Here is a 12,763-nt window from a genome sequence, read left to right on the forward strand (position 1 = left end):
ATTTTTATTTAGACTCAAAACATTAAGATTAAGTTGTGGCATCCCTCCTGGGGTCACTTCACTAGTTTGGCCAATAAACCAAGGGTTATAACTCAATAATTTCAGTGTTTATAAACTAAGTCTAGAAGTGGGAACCCTCCATTACTTTGGTTAGGTTAACACAGCTAGTTACCTTAGACTTTAACCATTACACCAATCACTACTGAGTTATTTTATTTTCTCTATGGGACTATAAGATCATAAGACCATATGATATAAGAGCAAAGTAAGGACATTGAACCTATCTAGCTGGCTCTGTAATTCCATCATGACTAACTTATTATCCCATTCAATCCCATTGTCTTGCCTTTTCCCCATTTCCCTTTATGATTCAAGACCTGTCAACTTCCACATGAAATATGCCCAATGACTTGACCTCCACAGTCACCTGTGGCAATGAATTCCACAGATTCTTCTCCTTCTGGCTAAAGAAATTTCCCTTCATCTCTGTTCTAAAGGGACAACCCTCTATTCTGAGGCTGTGCCTATACAACCAGACTTCCTCAGTATAGGAAATATCCTCGCCATGTCCACTCTAGGCCTTTCAGCATTTGATAGGTTTCAATGAGCTCCCCCCTCATTCTTCTAAAGCCAAGAGAGTAAAGACCCGGAGCCATCAAACACACCTCATATGTTAAATCCAGCGATTCCCAGGATCATTTTTGTAAACCTCTTCTGGACCTTCTCCACTGCCAGCAACTCCTTTTTTAGATAAGGGGCCCAAAACTGCTCACAACTGCGTGTGATCTTACCAATGCCTTATGAAGTCTCAGCACTATATCTTTGCTCGTGCTCTCAAAATGAATGCTAACTGTAATAGAAGAAATAGAAACTCAATAGATTGAGGAATGGTTAAAAGGCAAGAAACAAGACTGGAAATAAATGGGCCATCTTTGGATTAGGAGGATGTCTCTAAAGGGTTCATAAGTTCATTTTGTTATCAAAGTATGTATGCAGAATATAACACTGAAACTTGTCTTCTCCAGACAGCCATACAATTTAGAAAACCATAGGGGTAGTTGAAAGAAAGACATCATTGCCCCTCTGCATGAAAAGAAAAAGAAACAATAATGTTCAAACCCCAAACTCCACCCCCAACCCCTCCCTTGCTCAAACTAACAGATCACCCACATGGAGAGCAATAATAAGAACCTCAAACCCCAAAGCCCCCAGTTCACCAATTGGCATCAAGAAAGAATGAGCAAGAAAACACAAAAAAACAGAGAACTAATAAAGTCCAATATTAAATGCAGTCCAATCCATAAATCTGAGAATTTCAATAACATCGCCAAGAGCGTCGGGCAGTTACTCGAACTAGCAGCCCCTCGGGGTGGGGGGGTGGGTAATGACTCCAAAGGGAGCCGGTGAAAAATACTAAGACTCTGCTGCTTACAGTTCTATCAGTGATATCCATGGAAGGATTAAGTACAACGTCTATACACAAGAGGCTCTGCAGATGTTGGAAATTCCGTGCAACACATACAAAATGCTGGGGGAGCTGAACTCATTAGTCCAGATGAAGAATCTTAGCCCAAAACATTGTCTGTTTATTCCTCTGGATTGTTGCTGCCTGCCCTGCTATGTTGCTCCAGCAATTTGTGTGTGTTGCTGAAATATAATCTATCCAAGTTCACTGCTGATACAAAGCTGAGCGGCAGTGTGTGCTGTGTTGATGCAGGGAGGCTTCAAGGGTATATAATGAGTCTATGAATGGTGTAAACATCATCATCATCATCTTCACCATTATGTGCTGTATCGTATGACATTGGTGATCATGGTCTTTATGATACATAACGGACATTTAAGAAATTCACAGATAGGCACATGGATGATGGAAAAATTGAGGACTATGTAGGAGGGAAGGGTTAAATTGATCTTTATCATCATCACCATTTTGTGTTGTGTCATAGGACATTGGTGATCATGGTCTTTCCATGACCATAATTCTTCTTGACCCATTTTTCTACAGAAGTAGTTTGTCATTGCTTTCTTCTGGGCAGTGCCTTTACAAAACTGGAGACCCCGGCCATTACCACTGCTCTTCAGAGATTATCTGCCTGGTGTTAGTGGTTGCATACAAGGACTTGTGATATGCACCAGTTGCGCATATGGCCATCCACCACCTGCTCCCATGGCTTCACGAGACTCTAATCAGGGGGCTAAGAAGGTTCTACACCTTGCCCAAGGGTGGCCTCTAGGCTAGTGGAGGGAAAGAATGCCTTACATCTCTGGTAGAGACTTATCTCCACCCTGCCACCAACAGTGAAGACATGGCAGATGGAATATAATAAGGAAAACTGTTATCCATTTTGGTAGAAAAAATGAAAAGGCAGAGAGCTGTTAATTAATGAGAGATCAAGAGGCAATGGTGTTCAGAGAGAACTGTGTGTCCTTGCACAGAGATCACTGAAAGTTTGTGTAATAAATCATTCAGTTACAAAGGCAAATGGTACATTGGTCTTTATTGCAAAAGGATTCAAATCCAAGTTGGGCGCCTTTCTTCATAAGAATGAAGCAGCTTAGGCTTCTGACTAAGGAAGGAATGATTTGCAATAAGCGTGCAAGGACGATTCACCAGTGAGCTGGATGTGTGTGTGTTATGTGCAGAAATATTCTGCAGAATTTCGAAGAATGAGACGCATACAGGTTCAAGAACATTTACTACCCCTCAACCATCAGGCCCTTGGACATGTGGGGATAAATACACTCACTTGAGGTTCCCACATCCAATGATCTACTTTAAGGGCTCTTGATCTCATGATCTCCTTATTTATTTCTATTTGCATGTGCACAGTTTACTTTCTTCTGCACTCTGGCTGATCATCCATTGATCCTATTATAGTTACTATTATATGCACTTACTGAGTATGGCTGTAAGAAAATGAATCTCAAGGTTGTATATGGTGATGTATATGTACTTTAATGATGAATTTTACATTGAACTTTGAACTTTAAGAAAATGTGGAATTCCTTTGCTCTGACTGGGTGTCTAGGTCCAGGGTTTATACTCTCATATAAGGGGTCAGTAATTCTAGACCTTCAGAGAAATGACCAGAGTGTAGGAGACAGCTAACTCCTGCACAACAACAGCAACTGAGCTCAGTACCAAAAGCAGGAAATGGTCTGTTTTAATGGAACTGAGGAGTTGGCATTCACAGTGTTGGTTCATCCCAGGAAGCAAGGAGGAGCGAAGGAAACCCAAGTATGGGTGGGCTGAGGCCATAACAAATGGGATAGTATGGCAGTATAGTGGTTAGCACCATGCTTTACAGTGCAGGCGAACAGGGTTTAATCCTCACTGCTGTCTGTAAGTGATTTGGATATTCAACCCATGACCACATGGGTTCTCATGCTTTCCTCGCACAGTCCAAAGATGTACTGGCTGATGGGTTAATTGGTAAATTGTCCCATAATTTACTATAGGGTAAAATCAGGGCTTGCTGGGCAGCACGGCTCGGAGGGCTAGTAAAGCCTTTTCCAACACTGTAACTCAACAGATAAATAAATATAGAAACTTGCCCAGATACAGGATGAAAATATTATGCAAATCAAACACTGATGAGAAATATAATTGCTGTCAATAAGTCCCTGCCTTCAATTTACTTAAATTGCTTATGCACAGAGCAACAGCGAAGGCATCACTGGGGATGCCAGTTGCACGTTGCATTCCCCAACATTTGCTGGAGGATAGATCGGACTTCCAGCTGTTTAATAAACATTCCTCCTCCTCCTTATCTCCTGCTATCCGTTTACAGGTTGACCCAGTTATCCACATTTATCTTTTCCAACCTGAGTATCAACGGCCAATCAAAGACTGGAGCAAACACAGTCAGCGGCAAATGTGAATCAAATAGACGGATTTTGCAAGTGTGGGGGCAGTCCCTATGAAGTCTCAGTATAGAACCAAAGGACCATCTCTCTGTAGTCTCAGTACAGAACAGAGGGACCCATTCACTCTGTAGTCTCAGTACAGAACAGAGGGATCCCTCCCCTCTATAGTCTCAGTACAGAACAGAGGGACCCATCCACTCTGTAGTCTCAGTACAGAACAGAGGGACCCGTCCCCTCTGTAGTCTCAGTACAGAACAGAGGGACCCGTCCCCTCTATAGTCTCAGTACAGAACAGAGGGATCCCTCCCCTCTATAGACAGTACAGAACAGAGGGACCCGTCCCCTCTGTAGTCTCAGTACAGAACAGAGGGACCCGTCCCCTCTATAGTCTCAGTACAGAACAGAGGGATCCCTCCCCTCTATAGACAGTACAGAACAGAGGGACCTCTCCCCTCTATAGTCTCAGTACAGAACAGAGGGACCCCTCCCCTCTATAGTCTCAGTACAGAACAGAGGGACCCCTCCCCTCTGTAGTCTCAGTACAGAACTGAGGGACCCCTCCCCTCTGTAGTCTCAGTACAGAACAGAGGGACCCCTCCCCTCTATAGTCTCAGTACAGAACAGAGGGACCCCTCCCCTCTATAGTCTCAGTACAGAACAGAGGGATCCCTCCCCTCTGTAGTCTCAGTACAGAACAGAGGGACCCCTCCCCTCTATAGTCTCAGTACAGAACAGAGGGACCCGTCCCCTCTATAGTCTCAGTACAGAACAGAGGGACCCCTCCCCTCTATAGTCTCAGTACAGAACAGAGGGACCCCTCCCCTCTTAGTCCCAGTACCGAACAGAGGGACCCCTCCCCTCTATAGTCTCAGTACAGAACAGAGGGACCCCTCCCCTCTTAGTCCCAGTACAGAACAGAGGGAGCCCTCCCCTGTATAGTCTCAGTACAGAACAGAGGGACCTCTCCCCTCTATAGTCTCAGTACAGAACAGAGGGACCCCTCCCCTCTATAGTCTCAGTACAGAACAGAGGGACCCCTCCCCTCTATAGTCTCAGTACAGAACAGAGGGAGCCCTCCCCTCTATAGTCTCAGTACAGAACAGAGGGACCCCTCCCCTCTATAGTCCCAGTACAGAACAGAAGGACCCCTCACTCTATAGTCCAGGTAGAGAACAAAAGGACTGCTTCCTTCTATAGTCTCGTACAGAACAGAAGGACCCCTCCCCTCAGTAGTCCAGGTACAGGAACCCTTCTCAGTGTGGGGTTAATCAGAACCCTATCCAACTGTTGCATACGTGGGTTTTGACTGAAGAAAAAGAATGGCTGGAGTCACTTCTTACTTTTGTGTAATGGTGTTTATACGTTGGTGAACAAAATCAAACTTTTTAAACATTAGTGAAAATAAAACTGTCACTGTTTACCAAAGGATATCTACCGGATAAACACAATTACAGGTACACATCACGGCCAGTTGGAACTCCTGGCAGCTCAGTCTCTCTGTCTGCCGATTGCAAGCAAGCCACCCTGTTTTTTTAGGTACCAGATCTTGCCATTAACAAGACTACAGATAAATTAGAATATGTTGCACTCCATGATGTAGTTACAATCACATTTCAAAATAAAGAGAAGTATCTATCTTAAATACAGTATACAGTCAAAATATTCACATTTACACATTGCCCATTACTAAATCCTTCAGGTCAACTTTTTTTTACTGTCATTTTGACCATAACTGCTGGTACACTACGTAGTAAAAATGAGACAACGTTTTTCAGGACCATGGTGTTACATGACACAGTACAAAAACTAGACTGAACTACGTAATAAAAAAAAACACAGAGAAAGCTACACTAGACTACAGGCCTATACTGTACTGCATAAAGTGCACAAAAAACAGTGTAGGCTTACAATAAATAATAAACATAAATAAATCCTGCCATGTGTGGTGGGAGTGTGAGCCGGGAAGAGGTGAGTCTGTGGAATTCATCGTCACAGGCTGCCATGAAGGTCTAGTATATTTCAGGCAGAGGTCAGTAGATTCTTGATTAGACAGGGCAAGAAGGGATGCAGGGAGAAAGGAGAAGTTTGGTGCTGAGAGGGAAAATGGATCTGCCATGATGAAAGCATGGAGCAGACTTAATGGGCCAAATAATGTAACTCTGCTCCTATATCTGATGTTGTTATGTTCTGATGGAAAGCACCACACCACAAGATCTTCAGGAAACTATACCGAGCGGAAGACATTGAGGTGTGCACACTCAGTGTTATGGCAAGGCAGTGCTGGCGTGTATGGGTGTCAATGTGTAAGTACATGGAGTGTGTTAACCAAGCACTCACCATCACACCAACCCTTTCATTTTCATCTTCCAGCGATACTGAAGGTTACACCTTCCACTGAGATCTGCTAATTGTCATGTCTGTGCAGCAATTCATCTACCAAAGATCCCAGAGATTTGTTGAGTTTGGTGAGAACAATCTCCTCTCATTATAAACCACCTTTTCAGTTGGGAAATCAAACCAAACCTCAGTGAGACTCATTCTAACACTAAAGATATTCTTAGCTTGCTGTGAGCTTCCTTCTGTTTTTTAAACAAACAATCTGTTAGTCTTTTCTCTTATCTTAAACTGCCTGCTGTTATTGTTTCAATACTTTTTTTGCCACAAAAAAATGCTCATTTGGAGAAAAAAATCCTTGTTTCAACTGTTCATCAGCTTTTCAGTTTATGAATTCCACCTTTTTGAATGGTAAAGCAGAAATGACTCAAACAGAGAAATTCCTTTCATGAGCTCATCTTACACTCAATGGAAAAGCTTTAGATATGTGGCCATTTTAACAATGGAGAAAATACCACTACTAGTTTGTGCACTTCAAGTTATCTTGCTTTAGCAGTTTTGTTGAGGTATTAATATTTGCAAAATTTCAGAAATGTCCTGATATAAAGATAGACCCATGAGCATCTTGAGACCCACCCAAGTATCTGGGGCCTCTGCTTAAAATCTCAACTAAAGATTCAAAGTTCAATATGGAAAGAAAATTTATTACCAAAGGACATACAGTATATATCACCATTTACTGAGATTTATTTCGTGCAAGCGTTCATGGCAAATCCAAAGAAACAAAAAAACAAGCAAAAATAATAATCATAAATATGCAATGTATATCGAGATGAAGAAGTCTTGAAAGTGAGTCCACAGGTTGTGGGAATATTTCATTGTTGGGGTTAGTGAAGTTGAGAGAAGTTGTCCCTTCTGGTTCAAGAGCCTGGTGATTGAGAGGTAATAGTTGATCCTGAACCTGATGGTGTGGGTTCTGAGGCTCCTGTACCTTTTTCCTGATGGTAGAAGTGAGAGAAGAGTATGTTCTGGGTGTTGGGAGACTCTGATGATTGATGTTGCTTTCTTGTGACAATGTTTCACATAGACGTGCCCCAATTCTCTTGAGAAATTTCCTCTCAGCTCTTGTCTAAGCTGTTGGCTTTGTTTACATGGTCACTGCCACCACTGTACAGGCCCACTGCTTGTGAGAGGGTGAGGAGGGTGGGCTGGGGTGGTGTGTCATCTTCTTAAATCACTGGAGAACATCTATGGACAAGAATACTGGCCTCTTCCTTCTTCCTTTCCACTTCTGATGAAGGGTCTTGTCCTGAAATGTCAACTGTTTTTTCCTTTCCATAGATACTGACTAACCTGCTGAGTTCCTCCAACATTTTGTGGGCATTGTTTTGGATTTCAAGCAATTGCAGACTTTCTCATGTTTAGAATTGTTCCTGAACCTGGTGGTGTGGGTCCTGAGGCTCCTGTACCTCCTTCTGGGTGGCAACAGCAAGAAGAGAGCATGGACCGGGCGGTGCGATGGTGGGGGCGGTAGTGGTGTCCCTTCAAAGGTGTAACTTCAGATAGCACCTTACACTACTGAAGTGCCAGCATGATTATGTCCTACTCCAGAAGGTTTTGCATTTGTCCCTCTCCAGAGCTGAGTATGCAGCCCCACCATGCCAATCTGCCAACTGTTCCAATGTTTAAGAATTAGAATACCACATTTATATACCATCTCCCTGCATCTCATTGGCAGTCAGTGATTTACAGTGAATCTTGTTAACAAGCCAAATAACACTGATTTCTGCATGCACCAAAATAGCTCATCAATTTTAAAAAAGGGATTCAACAAATCTACCTTCTTTGGTAAGATTGGTTGCCACATGCGTGTTGGCTAACACAGCAGGCAAGCATTTCAGTACCACACAATCTGTAACCTTCTCCTAGGGCACTGCAGTAACAGAAATTTTACTTTCGAAAGACAGAATAAAATGATGCTCTTTCTAATGCACCAAACGTCTCCTGCTGGTAGTGTATTGAGAACCAAACTTAATTTCAAACTTTTTTTTTCCAATTGTCTCCCAAGGACCAAAAAAACTGGAGTGATGCTCTATAGTAATGGTTTAGGTATTCAATAGGAACTGACAAGGTGCTTCATCACGGCAAAATGACAGCTCTACTTAGCTCCCTCCTTTGCCTAGCAATACCTCCTTTCCACTAGGGGTCAGGGATATAACACTAAATGACAGAGTCCACCACCAATCACACCAGACTCCCATCATAGGCACAGATTAATGACTGGAGGTTCATTAGTGGTGGGTGCAGAAAATGCTGATTTACCATTGCTTATTGGTCTTTAGATTAGTAAAGTTGTTTAATGAACCAGATTATGTGTTTTGGTGTGAAAAGCAGAGAGTGCAGGGTACTGTATAGTATAATGACAAGTCAGATCAGGATGTGGGTAGTTCCAGCAATTGAGAGTAGTAAAGGTAATCACTGATGAAGGTGAGGTGTGGTGGATGAAGTGAGAAGGTGATAACAGAGGAGTCTTTATTTTTCAGATTGGAGGCCTGTGACCCATTGTGTGCCACAGGGATCAGTGTTAGATCTCCTGTTATTTAGAATTTCCATTAGCAGTACAGATGAGGATACCCTGAGATTGATTGATTAATTGATTTATTTAGCTATCTACCGATTTATTTATTTATTTATTTATTTAGAAATACAGCATGAAAGGCCGTTCTGACCCTTCAAGTTACACCACCCAGCAATCCCCTGATTTAATCCCAGCCTAATCACGGGACAATTTACAATGACCAATTAACTTACCAACTAGTAAGTCTTTGGATTGTGAGCGGAAACTTTAGTACCCAGCAGAAATGCACTCACTCACAGGGAGAACGGACAAATTTCTTACAGGCAACAGCAGGAGTTGAGCCAAGGTCACCTATACTGTAAAGCATTGTGCTAACCACTACGCTACTGTGTCACCATAGTTTGCAGATGACACCAAAAGTTGTGGTGTATTGGAGAGTTCCCTGAACTTAGTTGCCACTCTGTCTGTGTGTGAGTGACTGTGTACGTAGCTGAGAGGGAGGAATGACACTTATTTTGCTGCTGTTGTCTTGTTGCTTGCTATGTTCTGTTTTGTTGTGTTCTGCTGAGCGTTGTGCACATGCTATGTTGACACCGGAATGTGTGGCAACACTTGCGGGCTGCCTCCAGCACATCCTTGGGTGTGTTGGTTGTTAATGCAAATTACATATTTCACTGCATGTTTCATTGTACTTGTGAAAATATATATGCAAATAAATCTGAACATGAAAGAGAAGAGAGAAAATTTATAAGGATGTTGCCAGGTCTGGAGTTATAAGGAAAGACTGAATAGGTTAGGACTTTATTCCCTGGAATGTAGGTGAGAGGAGATTTGATAGAGGCACGTAAAATTATGAGGGGTATAGACATTGTAAATGCAAGCAGGCTTTTTCCACTGAGGTCATGGGTTAAGGGTAAAAGGTGGAATGTTTAAGGGGAACATGAGAGGAAACTTCTTCTCTCAGAGGGTGGTGAGAGTGTGGAACGAGCTGCCAGTTGAAGGGGTGAATGCAGGCTTGATTTCAATGTTTAAGACAAGTTTGGATAGGTATATGGATGGTAGGGATATGGTGCAGGTCAATGGGATTAGACAGTTTAATTGGATCAGCACAGACTTGATGGGCCAAAGGGACTTTTCTATGACTGACTCTATGAAGCATGTTATCTGAGAGTACAAGAGAATCTGTATCAACGATGGAAGTGGGCCAATGCATAGCAGATGGGATTTAACTTGGACAAGTGTGAGGTGTTGCAATTTGGTAAGTTAAACCAATGGAAAGCCTGCACTAAATGGGAGGGGCCTAGAGAATGTTGTAGCACAGATAGACCTAGAAGTATAGGCACATAGTTCCCTGAGAGTAGAGACACGTGTAGACAATATATTTGCCACACTTGCCTTCATCTGAGCATGGACACTATACTACAGCTGTGAACATTGCTGGTAGCACCACATTTGGAATATTGTGCACAGTTCCAATTGCAAAGCTAAAGGAAGGATTTGAGATGGAAGGGGGGCATTAAGGATTCATGAGGGTGCAACTGGGGTGCTGTGTAATAAGCAGAGTCTGTATAGACTAGGACTTCTTCTCCCAGGAGGGTAAAAAGCTGCAGTATGCCCTTACAGATGTTTGTAAAATAGTGAGGGGCACAGATAAGATGGATAATCACAGTTTGTTCTTCTCCAAAGTAGTCTAACAGTAAAGATCATGGATTTAGTAAGAGGGGAATGATTTAAAAGGGACCTGAGGGGTAACATTTTCAGAGTTATGGGTATATGGTGGCTGGTGGGTGTATAGAATGGGCAGCAGAGGCAGCAATGGAGGCAAGTACAAATGTAGCATTTAAAATGCATTTGGGAAAGTACAAGGATAGGAAAAGCCCAGATAGATATGGGCAAAACACAGGCATATGGTACTAATTCAGGTAGAAAGCTGGTCAATATAGAGAAATTGGAGTGAAGAGCCTGCTGTATCCATGATTTATACCATGATGACTCTGTTAGTGTCTTATTCTGGAGGTACCACTGTATGCAGTGGACTACTGTATGTCCATGCTTTTTTGTGTATTTCCCCTTGTTTGACATTTTGTGCATATGAGTATCTCTGAAATCACCACATTACTGATAAGTGGCTTCAAGTTTTCTCAAAGCTTTAAGTTCCACGTCTGCTCGTCAGTGGACCGCCATTGCTGTGGAGTCGTCCAAGAGAAGAGTTGTGACTCTTACCCGAGTGATCAAAAGCCAGTCGGCGACAGACGGGCCTTAACTTTCCAACCCAACCCCCGTGGATCTGGACCCAACGGCTAGCTGGGTAGTCGGAGGGAACTGTCCTCCGTTGGTCTAAGACCATGGAACTGGTCGATTACCTTGGCAACGTGGCTATCGGGAGTATCTGTTGCAGGGCTGGTGGATGGGGCTAGCACGTTTCTAGCGCGTGGCTGGTGTCCTCAGTGTAACTCTACTGCCGAAATGGACCATTCTGGAAGACTACGAACACTCACGAGTAACCCAGCCGTCACTAAGATCCTCGGGCTTTGAATGGGGGCCGGTGGGGGGGGGGGGGAAATATGGTGAACCTGGTGGTAACAGGGGGCGGTGAATTGCGGGCAGTCCAGCCCGCTTGGTGCTCAGCCTGACTCTCCCCGCGTCCACACACGTGTGCTCTCATTCATATGCATGTGGCGCCCCGTCACTCCCACAGCTAGCAGCCTGTGTGATTCGATGCTTCAGATTAAACTCCTTCCCCAGCCTTTTAAACCAGGCAAGCTTGATTTTTCATTTCTCTTTTTTTTTGTCTGTCTGTGTGTCGTTGTGTGTGGATCCATCGGATGTTCTCGGAATATGTATACAAGCGAAAGGTAGAGAGAGCGATAGGGAGAGAGAGAGAGAGAGAGAGAGAGAGAGAGAGAGAGAGAGAGAGAGAGAGAGAGAGAGAGAGGGGGGGGGGGAGAGAGAGGGGGAGAGAGAGAGAGAGAGAGAGAGAGAGAGAGAGAGAGAGAGAGAGAGAGAGAGAGAGAGAGAGAGAGGGAGAGAGAGAGAGAGAAGCTAGCTATCGTCAGCAGGCTGCATTTGCATTTTCAGCTCCACTCGGGTAGGGGATGTGGAGACTGACTTCCCAGATCGGAGCGGATGTAGCCAGGATTTAAAGGAAGGCGATCGGCAAAGAGGGAGAGCTGCTGTTCCAGATGTTGCTGCAGCTGTGGCTTTGCGACGGGCGGAGTGAATGGCACACATCTGGATAGCCCCCAGCCTCCGCAAGGACAGCAGGACCGGTGTGTGTCTCTAGGGGGGCAGTGAGGGGGTGTGGAGTCAGTCTGAGCCGAGCCGAGCCGAGCCCAGGGTACACCTACACTGCCAGTGAAGATGCCCCTCGAGCCTACTGCAACCTTCCTGAGGGCGAGACTTCTTCTGAAGTCTCGGCGGGCGGTTCGGGAAGCCCGTTTCTTCTAACGCCAAGGACAGTGCCGCCAACCTTGGAGCAGCTCGGTTTCCGGAGCTCCCGGCAAGGGAGCTGGAGCCTTTGAAACTGCCGCTGGAGCAAGGGGCTGCGAGCGGGAGTCGGGAACTGGCCCTGGTGCTGAAACAATCAACAGCGAGGAGGAGCCGGGATCTGAATCGTTCTCTCTGTTGAGGATGGGATTATATACAGGGCATCAATGCGCAGGAACGACCCGCTCGCCCTAAATCAACGCGATTGCTTATTTATTTCATTCTTTTTCTCTGCTCTGATCAAGACTGAGTCTCCGGGAGCCGCTGGATCAGCCAGGGAAGAGTGTGTGGGACGAGGAGAACAGCTCCTGAAACCGGCCTTCAGCTTCTCTGACTGAACCAAATTAATGTTTCTTCGCAAAGGTAAAACAATCAATAGATTGTTCTAATCTTCCGTTATGTATCAGCGCTTGCTTGTCTACTGAATAATGAGATCTCTGCTTGCAAAATATGTGTGTGTGACAGAGATTGCATATTACAGTTCCTTCTGGAGGG

At 44.2% G+C, this 12,763-nt stretch overlaps 1 protein-coding gene across 2 annotated transcripts in view; it reads left to right on the top strand.

Annotated features, from left to right (window-relative positions):
• The first annotated feature begins 11,829 nt into the window (after nt 1-11,829).
• Nucleotides 11,830-12,763, top strand: part of LOC140737329 (leucine-rich repeat and fibronectin type III domain-containing protein 1-like protein) — a 518,600-nt gene continuing 517,666 nt past the window's right edge. For both annotated transcript variants that reach the window (XM_073063761.1, XM_073063760.1), the window contains exon 1: nt 11,830-12,631. The gene's annotated coding sequence lies outside the window, so the exon portion shown is untranslated. The remainder of the gene's footprint in view (nt 12,632-12,763) is intronic.

The sequence above is a fragment of the Hemitrygon akajei genome, chromosome 12 (assembly GCF_048418815.1).
Source record: "Hemitrygon akajei chromosome 12, sHemAka1.3, whole genome shotgun sequence".
Taxonomy (NCBI): Eukaryota; Metazoa; Chordata; class Chondrichthyes; order Myliobatiformes; family Dasyatidae; genus Hemitrygon; species Hemitrygon akajei.